The following is a 13,170-nucleotide window of genomic DNA, read 5'->3' on the forward strand; positions in this document are numbered from 1 at the left end:
CCCTGTTTCATTGTGCATGGCATTGGATGTGAGGAAATGTGGACAGCTTAGCTCCAGGTCTCCAGTCTGGGTATTTACTTATCCAGATGTATCAATAGCACCATGAATCATTTCATTATATCAAACTATTTTTAACTACAGGAATTGCCTAAGGGGAGCAAGCGCCATCTTTGAGCTGTTATGTATATTTCATAGTGGTAGTTAGATGGCCATTTGGAGAAACCAGAGTTGGCAGAAATGGGTGACGAGGCAAACACAGCTGAGAAAAGGGTGAAGAACTTCATATATGAAATAGCGCAGTATAAAAATGAACATGACGCTTAAGAAAACAGAGCTTGAAGCTGGCCTTTGCAGAACAGATATCATGCAAAATAGGAACAGACAGCACAGACTTTCCACAACATAGTCCCAGTGCCATGCTGTGAGTGCAGACAGGAGGAATCACACAGACTGGCAGTAGGCACTAGCCCCTGTAGTGTTTTTATATAGTGATTAGTGCAAGGAGGTGTTGAGCTTTGACTTTGGTTTCTGGATGCAACTGCAGTAACTACAAAAATAAAAAGAGCACGGTCTTGGGCCTCAGCTTCTCAACAGTCTCCCACGGAGTCCATGGCCAAATAGAAGAATCAAGATCAGATGCCTGGCTGCAGCTAAGGTGAGTCCAATCTAACCACAGTTCCTATCACCATGGGGTATCTTGTTCGGCTGGGAAGCATCCCAGGTGACCTGTAAGCCCTAGTCAATTTTCCTTATAATCCCACTGAGGATTATCTGAGGTGCACTGCAGAGAACGAGGCCCATCTAGCTTGGTGGGCAATTATCACCCAGCCAGCATCCCAGCACCTGGGTAGCCCTGTGACGACACTGGAAAGCAAAGGATACAGGCAGCAGTGACCTGCACCATTCATGCAAGGCATGGGAATCCTTTGCAGTCCTTTCCAGCCCTTTGATCTCTCCAGTGCTGCCTCCCAGTGTTATGGGGGTTTCCCCAGAGAGTGGCTCCTCCTGCCACTGCTAAGCATGCACTGGACATGGCTGCCCATTGTGTCACTTCAAAAAAGTGACACAATGCAATGAAGATTCCCAATAACATCTCCCTAGAGAATCCAGAATTTTTTATTTTTTTTTTAAGGTTACAGAAGCTTTTTAAAACAGTGGATCTCACATAGGGCATATGCCTCCACCAGTGTGAAAATAACGTCTGTGGCTCTGCTCCTTCAGGCGACTTCTTTGTGCATCAGGTAAATGATGAATTACCCTGTCAGTCAGAGCTCTCCCTTTCAGGAAGATAAAAAGCATGTGCCTGAATAGAAGTTACTTGGTTTTAGCTGCCACACAACTTCATGGATGGATGTGACAGGTTCCTTCTGTGGCACCCAGTCCTGGGAGCTGCCCCTTAGATTCAGCATCGGATACTGTGAAGTGCTTGTACAAAACCATGCCCTGGGAGGAAGTTTCAGATTCTGGGCATGACCTGACTACAAAAAACACTGCAAAGGCTGAAGGGTGAGGACAGGATGCAGTTGCTTTCCTATCTAAACCCGGTGGTTGACACACAGAGTTCCCACTCCAGGCTACAGCACAGTGTTGGCCAGGGCAGGGCTCTGAGCTTTGCGCTTGGCAGGTCCACCTGGGCTGGGAGCTGATGGCTGAGCCAGGACAGTTCTCCCTGAAAATTTTAAACATATATAAAAGTGACATGAGGAAAGAAAGGACTAGAAAAAATTCACAGTCTGGGGAGCAGCCCTGTCCTATGTCTTCATGAAGCCTTCAGACTTCTCACAATCAGATACTTACCAAAGGAGGAAAATGAGGTTCTTGACGGGCAATCAGTCCCAGCTCTTCATTGGACTCACCTCCATCCTCCCAACACTACCTTGCTATCCCCATAAATGTTTTCTCCAAGAGTCACAAAAGAAACTGTTACAGAGCTCTGCTGGCTCTACCCAGTGAAATGAACTTCAGGGAGAGGACAGTTACTGTTTATGTGGCCTTTCCAATGAGGGACAATCCAGAAAGGTTTTCATTTTCTCACCATCACAATACGATAGCCGTGAAGGTAGTGAGCATTGTACAACCAGGTTGGTCCACGGCTAACCAGTCTGAAATTTATCTACAGCCTGTGGATTCTTTTACCAAACAGTTTGGGCCATAAAGAAAACCTGCACAAGTCCCACTTTATTTTGTACTGTACTGTCTAATAGATGCTCTGTCAAGTTATACATTTCTTGCTGTGACAAATTATTCTTCTTCTCCTGACAGGACCTCCAGCTGAGTCCGCTGTGCTCAATTAGGAGAAAATGCATATTTTAATCCGCCCCATGGTGTAGTAACATTTCGCTCTGTGGCCTTGGCAAAGGAGCCATTTAACTATTTCTGCAGTGGTTTCACATGCAGCACATTATTCTAGTGTCAGCAGCATTTCCGTCTGTTCTAGTTTCCTTGGCAGTCCTCCCCTAGGCATTGGGATGTGGACAATTAAAGCCCACTTTATCATTTTGGAACCAATGAGTTCCTTCCCCTGACACAGTTCATCACTACACACCAGCTGCTCTTACTGTTGCAACCATCTCTGCTTCTCCTGGCAAGATGCTGTGACCACTCTTTACCAGAAGACTGGCAAAAGGTGCTCCTACACCCCTCCCAAAACAATGCACCAGGTCTCTGCTCTCCTCAGTAGTTATGACCAGCTCCAGATCATAGAATCATAGAATCATAGAATCCTAGGGGTTGGAAGGGACCTCGAAAGATCATCTAGTCCAACCCCCCTGCCAGAGCAGGGTCACCTAGAGTACATCACACAGGAAGGCGTCCAGGCGGGTTTTGAATGTCTCCAGCGAAGGAGACTCCACAACCTCTCTGGGCAGCCTGTTCCAGTGCTCTGTCACTCTTACAGTAAAAAAATTTTTCCTGATATTCATCTTAAACCTCCTATGCTCCAACTTGTATCCATTACTCCTTGTCCTATCACTGGTCTTCACTGAAAAAAGCTTAACTCCATCGTCTTGACACTCACCCTTTACATATTTGTAAACATTGATGAGGTCCCCCCTCAGTCTCCTTTTCTCCAAACTAAAGAGACCCAGATCTCCTCCCATCCACAGCCATGACCAGAGACAACCTCCAACCAGAGAGCTTGTGCTAGGGAAAAGACTCCCTCTTTCCAATAAATCATTGGTACTTCTATGAAATGTCTCCTAATGCTGTAGTAGCACTTGAAAACTACCCAGGTGTGACTCAGCAGTCAGGGAGAGCTGATGAGATGGGAACCCACATGACATTACTTTTACAGCACAATATGGCTCTCCTCACTATTTGCAGGGAAAACAAACAATTAAGGGTTATTTGTGAGGAAAAAAAAACAACAACAACAACACAACAAAACAGTCCAGGGAGACAAAAAAACTGCCCTAAAAAAAAAGTAAAAAAAAAAAGTAAAAAAAAAAAAAGTGGAAGATTCTTTATAGGAAATCAGGGTCTCTGTAGAAATATTCAGTCGTGTTAGTACATTCAGGATGGCGTCTGCCCAGAAGGATGGCAGTGCTCTTTTTGACTGCTTCCAGGCTAATTTTGGCCCACTGAGCCTCAGAAATGCTTCTAGAGACACTGCAGAGGATCTTCTTGTATGCTCTTCTGCTTTTGTAGACAGAGGTTTGATCATTTGAAAACCTTGTTTGCCTAAAATGAACTCATGGTCTCTAATGTATTCAGTAGCCTGAAAATCCCATTAATTACTTGAAACTATGGTTAGCTGAATTAAATCAATGTCTTCTACTTAACTTGGATAACAAAGGTTTGACTGCATTTCTTTTTCTTTTATGTGAAGTGTGCTCTCTGGTACTACTTACCCTATTAAAAATATATCTTGCCTTTTAATCAGCACAAGCAAAACAAAGATAAGCCAGCTGACAAGGCCTTTGAAAAGCAGTTAAAGTAGCAGAGGAATTATGTGCAAGTCCATAGAGTATATTTATGGTTATAAAACATTATATAAAAATTTAATTCGTATCCATGAAAGGCACCAGCAGCTGGGTTGAGAGGGTTCTCAATGGAACAGTTCAGCAAGGCAGCAGCAGAACAAATGTATGCCTTCTCCATACACTCAAAGGCTGCACTGGAGCACCACTGCTGAGTGATCAAGCCCATTTTGTCCCTAACTTCTCTAATGTGGCCAGCCGAGGTTGGCCAGGGAAACGGATCAGTGAGCAGTCTGATCAAATACCTCAAGTTAAAGATTTAAAGCTGTGTGTTGGCAAAGACAGCCAGAGAAAGCAAATCAAGCCAGTTTGAGGTTGGAGTTGCTGTATTTAAAATGAGGTTTTAAGAAACCTTTAAGTGCACCTCTAACACTGCATTGCAATACATCTGCAAGTCAACAGATTCATCCACTGTTTGCTCTGATGGCCCAGGCATCTACCAGTAGGGCATCTAGTCTGTTCCAGCCAGCTGGATGATCCCAGGAGTCTAGAGGAAAATCCAGTGGCAATGAGCAGGTACTGAGACAAATCAGCTCCCTGGTTAGGAGCAGGTCCTTTAGTTACCTTAGATATGAAAGCAGAGATATACACACAACAATGTGGGCTTTCATTAACAGCACCTCATTTCTATGGGGGAGCACCAAGTTCATATATCATGTGAGCTGTTCGTGCAACACCACTGCTCATTTTGACACTGCATCACTGTCATCTGGCGTGGTGGCTGTGCTGCAGACTGCTGCTGGAGAGCTAGCTCAACCATTAACTCCTTTGAGCCAGATGTTATTGCTTTTGATTGTAGATCTGTGCTGGATATGACACAGTGCCTCAGCAATGAAAAGCTCCCCAGGAGATATTGGAATATCTCATTAGCAAAATTACTTTTTTCCAAGAGTGGTTTTTGTGTAAACATAAAGCCCTTCATTTACAATGAGAGCATTTCAGCAGCCTCTCTTCTTCCTATTTTAACATAATTTGCCGAGAACATCTATTCTTTTCTTGTATTCATATGGGAAGGAACAAGATCCTTCAGGAGTTGGCTGATGAGGTGTAAATTTCAGGCAATAAGTACAAACATAAATGTAGTCTGTGTGTGGCTGTTTGTTTAGTTGTTTTCCCATTGTTTAGTTTCTTTATCTTCTTCGGCTAGATTAGTTCTAGCCTTATCATAGCATGGTCTTGCTGAATTGTAGTATCACATGTGGCTCACATCAAAGAAAACGAGTGGAGGAGAAATGTTTCACAGGACAATCTCCCTCACAGTCCAGTACAACTGGCCCAGAGCATGCTCACTCAGAGACACCTCGTCAGCAACTTCAGTCATTCTTTACACCTAAATGGGAGGTAAGCATTACTTAATGTAGTTTTGTTGTCTCCTTAGGGTTGTTGGGTTTTGGTTTTTTGCAATTAAGGAATCAGGAACAAATGAGAGAAAGTGACGATGGGTTTCAGGAAATTCAGTTAGAGAAACAATGATGTATTTATGAAAAAATATATCACACAAGTAACTTTAGGGTGAGATTTAAATAACCTTGGAAAAATAAGCAAGTCTGGGAGATTGTCACCAGGCCTTGAAAGAAGAATGCAGAAGGGAAACTGGATAAGGCAGGATAAATTGTATCTGAAGCATTTTACCCCTCCACATTATGGAAATAACACTGGGAGTGGAGAGGGGGGTAACAGAGACTGTGGGTCCTGTGGAATTCACAGAAAAAGGCTGCAGGGCAAGGACTCATTGGAACAATCCTGGCAATACAGCCCCAGTGCAACTGGTCAGGCCAGAGTACCAGTAGACCTGCTGTCATCCGGGTGAATGGATGTGCTGATAGTCCACAAAGGCATGGAGATACATCTTCTCTATCAAAAGTAACTATACAGATAACCCTATAACTTTGTGTGAACTAGCACCTAGGTTCTCAGCTCTTTTTCCCAGGAAACATCTTGTTGCCCTACTTTCACCAAGTTAAACTCATGTAACTTGATCTCTGCTTCCCACTCTAGTGATACATCAAATGCAAACATGAGACTTACGAGTACTTTCTTGGTGACAGATTTCTCAGTCTAGAAGAGAGAATGATGAGCTGAAAAGTCAGGTCAAAGCCTTGATCTGGCAAAGGAAATGTTGTATAACAGCAGCTAAGAGCTGCCAGCCTGCAGACCCTGAGCACTGAACGAGCAATATGGTCTTTCATGACTTTGGAACACAGTTCACAAAGCAGGTCACATTAAAAACCTGCAGATAACAAATAAGTTTTGAGGTCAAAAAGGACACATTAGTCCAACCAGTGCCAGAGCTGAAGGCAAAATCCAGCACTCCTAAGGCCCACTCCAGCACCCTGTCAGAGCTTGTTTTCTTTGAGCTTTCTTACCTACCCCTGGATGCGATGGCAGCACATTCACATGCTGCCCCCACTCCAGTGAGACTCACCTTCATGGAAAGGGATACCAGGTAATTATGAGCAAGCTCTCTGATGAGCAGTTCATTTTCAATTCCTCACAAGCACGGTTTTGGGATTGTGTAATACGAGGGATAATACTGGCCACTCCAATAAGACGAATCAAGAGAGATGTGCAAATAGAGAGATGAGCATTTGTCCTTGAGGGAGGACATTTAGCATACCTAGAAAAACAACCATTTTTAAAATTAATTAATCCCCTTAAGGAATTGTGAGTGATGGATTAGAGACCTTAACTGGGGAAGCAGGCTGTGACAAGGTGTGTGTTGGAGGAGGCACTGAAAAAGGACATGAGTTTGCAGTCTCATGTGCCTAAGCAAAGCCATCAGCCTCAGAGTGGAACATATTTATTAGCTGGAGAAGGAAAGGCTCAGGGGGGGCCCCTCAGAGCTACATGCAAGAGGAAGGGGATCTGCAGCACCTACTTTTGGCCAGCCAGCCAGCTCTGAGAGCAGCTGTGTGAGAAGAGGAAAAGCAACTCTTAACATAGCATCACCAGGGAAGGGTATAGCATGCAATGACATTTTTAAAACATGTTATTGACTCTGAGAAACATTTAGATAAGCAGGGTAGCAGAGGATATGTAGATTTCTTATTTTAATGGAAAAGAGCAGCAGGACATTGCTTCAGATGTGTTTCCTTACTAAATCTGCCTGTTAGTTTTTAAGTCTGAGTCATGTCTGTTTTAGTATGCAATGTGTTCCACCAAGTAATGAGATTTCTTTCAGTTTCCACTGTATTAGATTTCTCTGCACATCAAATATTTAATAAGAATTAGCATCCAGCCATCCTCCCTCCTCCCTTCCACAATAATATTAACTTCTACCGAGAAACCAACATTTTGCTATTCACAGTGCAACTCTGAAGGGTAAGTGAAAAAACCCTGTATATTTTTCCAAGGGATTTTCTGTGGCCCTCTCCAAACAGAGAGTAATTAAGAGAAAGACTGACCGGGGGAAAAAGACACAGTAAACTGAAGGTGTGAGAAGAGACCTCTCATTAGTCTTTGTGTCAATTACAGTATCTGAGGAACAATTTCATAGCAATAGCATATTTATTTGATGTGGCACAGATACCTGGGCTCACTGTTATGGATGGCATTTGCTCTTAATGCTTTAAAGTACCTCTTTAACAAAATGGCACTCCATAAAAATTTAGTGTGTTCCTACTGTAATTAAAAAGCCCTAGTCATTTTTGCATTTATGATATAAACTATAATAGCTGTAAAATCCCACAATTAATTTGCGCCAACATTTCATACTTCAGAAATTCTCATTACAAATTTCATTACTTATTCACTTATCTGTAATTTGTCCTATATAACCTAAAGAATATTAACAAATTTAGAGTCACTTTTGCTCTATTAAAAGCTAAATAGAAAAGCCCTTCACCTAGCAAGCCAATCCTGAGAACACTCCTAAGCCTGCTCAAAATGGTGGTGAGAAACACTCAGGCTATACAAAAAGGGGACAGACTTTATGAAGCCATAAAACACAAGGAAAGCCCTTTGGAAAATATGTGATGAATCCTGAGCTAACCCACTGCACCCTCATTAGTTTAAAAGCATTACAAGGCCTGAGTGTCTTACACCATGGCTGTGGATATGACACACAGCTACCCAAGGGCAGAACTGGCCATAAAGCAACAAGGAAACAGGCACCTATCCAGCCAAGAGCCACTAGGCAAAGTCCAAAAGACATGGATTTCTACTCCCTCTTCCCTCTTCAGTATTCTTTCCTGCTCTTCACAGTCATAATTTGCAGTCTTGATGTCTGCAGGACTTTGGGGGCTGTAAAATCTTGAGGAGCACTGACACAAAGCCCCAGTTTTCTGCCAAATAAGCAATGGTGCTACCAGAACAAGAGAAAAGAAAGGGTCAGCAGGAGATGGCTGCACATGAAAGCCAGTGGGAGAGGAACTTCTGCTGCTCTGCAGTTTGTCCCAGCTGCTGAATTCTGACAGCGTAACGACAAAAACACTCAACTACTCTTGAAATTTTGACCGTATCTTCTTCTTGGCTTGTCTTCTCTGTCATCTCCTCTGAGTCCAGAGACCCAACCCAACAGGTGCCAGAATTCTGCTGAAAGCAGCTTAAGTAAACCACCATCACCAAGACTGCTGACAACCCCTTGCTCCATCCAAGTCCTTTCCAGCTCTGCTCAAACTCAAAACAGCATTTCCAAACATGATCTTCATGAACTTTCACCCTCTCTGTTTGTTTAAACACGTTTACTTAAAAGGGGTTTCTGTAGGCCATTCCCAATTCTTGACTGTGCATTTGCAGAACAGTGCCACTCACCTCACTCACTACATTAATAGGATACCCCTGCTAAGTCTTACATATAATAAAAGCTTGACCTTGCAAACTTAATGAAAGCCATTATAAAACATTATGCAAATTAGAAGTGTTACAGACCTAAAACCAAGTAACTTCAGCTTTCTGCAACAGCACAAAGCCCAACCACACTGCATCAGGACAGTGTTTCCATTAAACTATATTTACGATGAACAGATACTCAAAAGATATATGTACTATATAACAACAAATATATATTCTCCCCTTTCCAACAATATATAATATTATATTGGCATTTTACTAGCTTTTATACCACATTCATTTTATTTCAATCTGTAATTAACTTCAACAAAATCGAACTGTGAGACAGGAAATTATTATTCTAGCATAAATAATCTTGCTTCTAAAAATGGCAGCTTCAACACAACCAGCAATACCATCCATATGCGAAAGCAGCTGGCATACTTGTTAGTTTTGTGTGTGTGTTATTTTATAGAATATTAGGGTGTAAATTGAAATTTTATGCTATTTTATAAACTTATATGATAGCCAAATACATACATGTAACAAACTGTACTCCTCTCCTAATCAGGGCTCTTGGTACACACAAGGCTCTCCCTCATTATCAAAGCCTTAGTTTATGACAAACCAGACACTATTAAAGTACCTTCAGAAAAGCACATTTACAGCACCACAATCCTTTAAATATTATCGCCCTTAATTCTGGAGGATAGTTGTTGTAAAATGGAATATAGAATCTACTTTTCTTCCACCCTGAATCAACTTTGCAAACAAGTCATCTGGCAGAATTTCCGTCGTGCTGCAAAATAAAACAGCAGTAACAAGACATACGTGGGGTTTTGTATCAAGCTGACAGACACTAAAAGGAATAACAGAAAAATTCAGGAGGGAGAAAGGTTTACTCGGTCTCCAAATCTCTGGTTAGTTCTACAGAAGTAATGCCTAAGATTTAAAGCTTCTTTGTCTTTGGTGCATTACAGGCAATAGCTCCCAGCTGCCATCTTTCAAAAAGTTGCTGGCCCACCTAGGTAAATGGTTTTCTGTAGAAAGAGCACTGATGTACAAGATTTGATCTAAAAGCCTTCTTAAAACATGTATAAATGCAGTGAATATACTGGATACACAGAGAGCATGCTGCAGCTGCCCTGAGAACAAAGATCATCAGCACTGCTGTTCTGTATTTGCTGGGTGCTGTCTCTTGGCTTAGTGCTGGACTTGGTAGAGCAGGGTTAATGGTTGGACTAGATGATCTTAAAGGTCTTTTCCAACCTAAGTGGTTCTATGATTCTATGATTATGACATTCTTTTCTGTAAATTAAAGGGTGTCTAGTGATTAGGATCAATGTTTACCTCGGTTATCTGCAAGAAAGTATCAATAAGGAATGATTCAGTCAGGCCACCACAGTCCCTATGAGCCACCCTCAAGCATTTGCAAACAAATCAAGTGAATGAAAGATGTTCAGTTTCTCCCTTAGCTGCACAGAAAGCCAGCAGAGCTATAAACAGTGACTTTCAGAGGCAAAGGAATTGTCACTGGTTTTTGTTCTCTGCTGGTAAGTTTTAAACATGACCTTCCACCAGAAGCTTTGAATGTATTTTTGCACACAGAATACAGATCATTGCACCCAAATTCATGCCTGAAATACATTTTCTGTGTTTGCAATACTTTTAGAAATTTTGTTTATGGAGTACCCTTGGAAGGGAATGAATTCTTTATTCATAATACATAAGCTTTACATTTTTAATAACAGAATTAGACCTTCACTGATTTTATAACTGTACTATTAGCCAACACACTCTGGTTTCATATTAATTCAAAATAACTCATACAGTGACTTTCTGCAGTCAGAATTGGAGAAGCATGGACTTTGAAGTAGGTAGAGTCTGTTAAATTAGAGCAATATTGCAGCTACTGCTAATGAAAGCACAGAACAGTTTGCCTAATCCTTTGCACATAGCCTGGATTTCTCCCGAGACAGCAGAAGGGATGAGCTGCTGTTCACTGTCTTGCTAAAATCTGATTTCAGGAGGGGCACAAAAGCCTCTGAATAAACTGCATTTTCTCTGTATATTTTCCCTACTTTTGTATGATGCAAATAGGTTTGTTTAAAAGCATAATGATAATTTATATGTGCAGCAGCATGGGGTCTGTGCTACCCTCTCACTAAATACCTATATTGGATTAGCAGTTCCCATACTCAGCAGGATCGCATCCCACTGTGGCAGGAGGTGCGAGATGTGCAAACACACGTGACTGGAGACCTCTACAGATATCTGTGACTCCCTGCTCCAAGGGAAGAACAACTTCCCTTCAGAACAGCATTTTAAACATGCACAGGAGCCTTTCTGAGGGAAGGCTATAATGTTTGCCAGTGTCTAACACAACTATGTCCTAAATGGAGCTTTTAGGTACTACTGTAATATGGTTATTTATTACACAGGCCATATTAGCCAACAGAGTATATACATTCTGGACTTCAAGACTGGTACGAAACACACATAATTATCAAAAAGAAAATCACTTTGGGAAAGTAATACTGTAATAAATATCTTAGTCGCTGTGCTGGATCCTAACAGCATAGAGAGGAGTTAAATTTACAGGAGACGGGGTCTGCAAATAAAATGTGGGTGGAAAAAACTCATTTCACCCCTCCCACCCAAGCTCTCTAACATCCTGAATTTTCACAGGGCCTTGTACTGCAATACAGTACTCAACAACGCTGTTCATCGAAGTGCTACTACTGCAAACTCAGTAGCTGTAGCAGTGTACACAAAATCTAACAATATCCTCATGTATCAGGTGAGGAATAAGATGGAGCTGTTTGGTTTGTCCACCTACTTCAGAATCAGCTACTTTCTTCATTGCAAATATTTCTGTGGCAGATTCACACAGACCAACACATGCTAAGAAAGGCATTTAGTGCTGGGCTCTTTCTAACAATGAAGGAGAAAAGGTTCTCTACTTCTAAGGACTGACAGGTCCATATATGATAAACCTGTCAGAAGTGTTACCTAACGTTGTTGTCTGCATCGCAATCTGTTTCCCAGTAACACTGGGTATGAGTAGCAGTAATAGAATTAATTATACTTCATTTTGCTGTCTTTAACAGTATTGACCAAATTTAAGAACAAATGAGAAGCGCTTATCAAGCTTGAAGAAAATAATCCATCAGTGGCACAATTTAAATTCTCTGCAGTTCTCTTATTAATCAAAGTAACACTTACTATCCTATCTCCACTTCCCATTAACAGTCATTAAGCACTGTTGCTGATTGAAGCAATTTCTTTAGGGATCTCAACCTCATTTTTAAGAGAACCTTCTACAGTGGAAAACAATATCATACAGGAACAGCGACTTCAAGAGAGGAAGAAGGTTCTTCAATCATGTTCTGACCTTGACATTTCTCTGCAGCAGAAGTTCACCAAGTACACAACCAACATGCTCCAAACTTCTGCCGTCTTTCTTCCAGCAGCACCAGTGCCCCCCGATTAACCAGGGAGGAAAACACCACTTCAAAAGACAGATATAGCCAGCAGGTTAAGTGTCTTTAGCAATTGTACCAGCCTGCATCAGTGATTATTATTTATAGAGCCTTTTCATACACAGGGAACCAATAAACAAAAAAAGAAATCATGCTACAGCTCATTCCGTCACCTTACTGTCAACCCTCAGAGAAATCCAAGCCATGATAAATCTCAAAGGTCACATGGCACAGAAAAGATTTCTGATGTTGACTTTTCCTCCCTGTTATAAACAATGTCACAGATTGATAGCTTTTGTTAGAATAAATGCAGTCCTTCTCAGAGGAAGCCTAGCATGTGGATGTAACACAAAGGGGCAGAGAAAAGCCCGGGCAATACACATTGAGTTGTGGCAGCACAGATCAGTATGTGATTAGGGCTGTGGGTGCATTGCCTGAGATCTACACTGTCAATCCCAGGCTTGTAGGTGGCACACAACCATGCAAGGTACCAAAAAGCACCTCAGGGGGTTCCCGTGACTCTCTGCACTCTCAAGGAGTTTGTTCTGTGGATAGGGCTTGTTGAGCTCCCTGCAAGGACCTCGGATTTACTGATTTTACAAGTCTTCACCTTGTGCCATTGTCTCCTAACTCAACACTTTCAAGAATACTTACTGTTTTAGATTGTTTTAGGGAAAATGGTTCTCTTCCTCCATCAGAAATGCACTGCACAATGTTTACATGCAAGGCAGATGTTCATCCCATCACAATTCAGCTTGGCAAAAGGCGTATTTCAGAGCCAGACTGCATCTCAGGATTTTCACTAGTCTCTCAGAGCAAGACTTGCATTAACTGGCCATTTCTGTCAGATAACCATCTGCCTCTTGGCCTTTACGCACAGTATTTTCTGGCTAGTGCAGAGCTGTGGCCGTTATCAAACCTAGTATCAGCCTTATTCGACC

At 41.9% G+C, this 13,170-nt stretch overlaps 1 long non-coding RNA gene across 1 annotated transcript; it reads left to right on the forward strand.

Moving 5' to 3' along the window:
* Nucleotides 1-583: 583 nt before the first annotated feature.
* Nucleotides 584-2,912, forward strand: LOC127381614 (uncharacterized). Its single transcript, XR_007888769.1, has 3 exons — nt 584-655; nt 1,133-1,241; nt 2,263-2,912. It is a non-coding gene; the product is annotated as an uncharacterized LOC127381614 (long non-coding RNA).
* The last annotated feature ends 10,258 nt before the right edge of the window (nt 2,913-13,170 follow it).

Source organism: Apus apus, chromosome 2 (genome assembly GCF_020740795.1).
Source record: "Apus apus isolate bApuApu2 chromosome 2, bApuApu2.pri.cur, whole genome shotgun sequence".
Lineage (NCBI taxonomy): Eukaryota > Metazoa > Chordata > Aves > Apodiformes > Apodidae > Apus > Apus apus.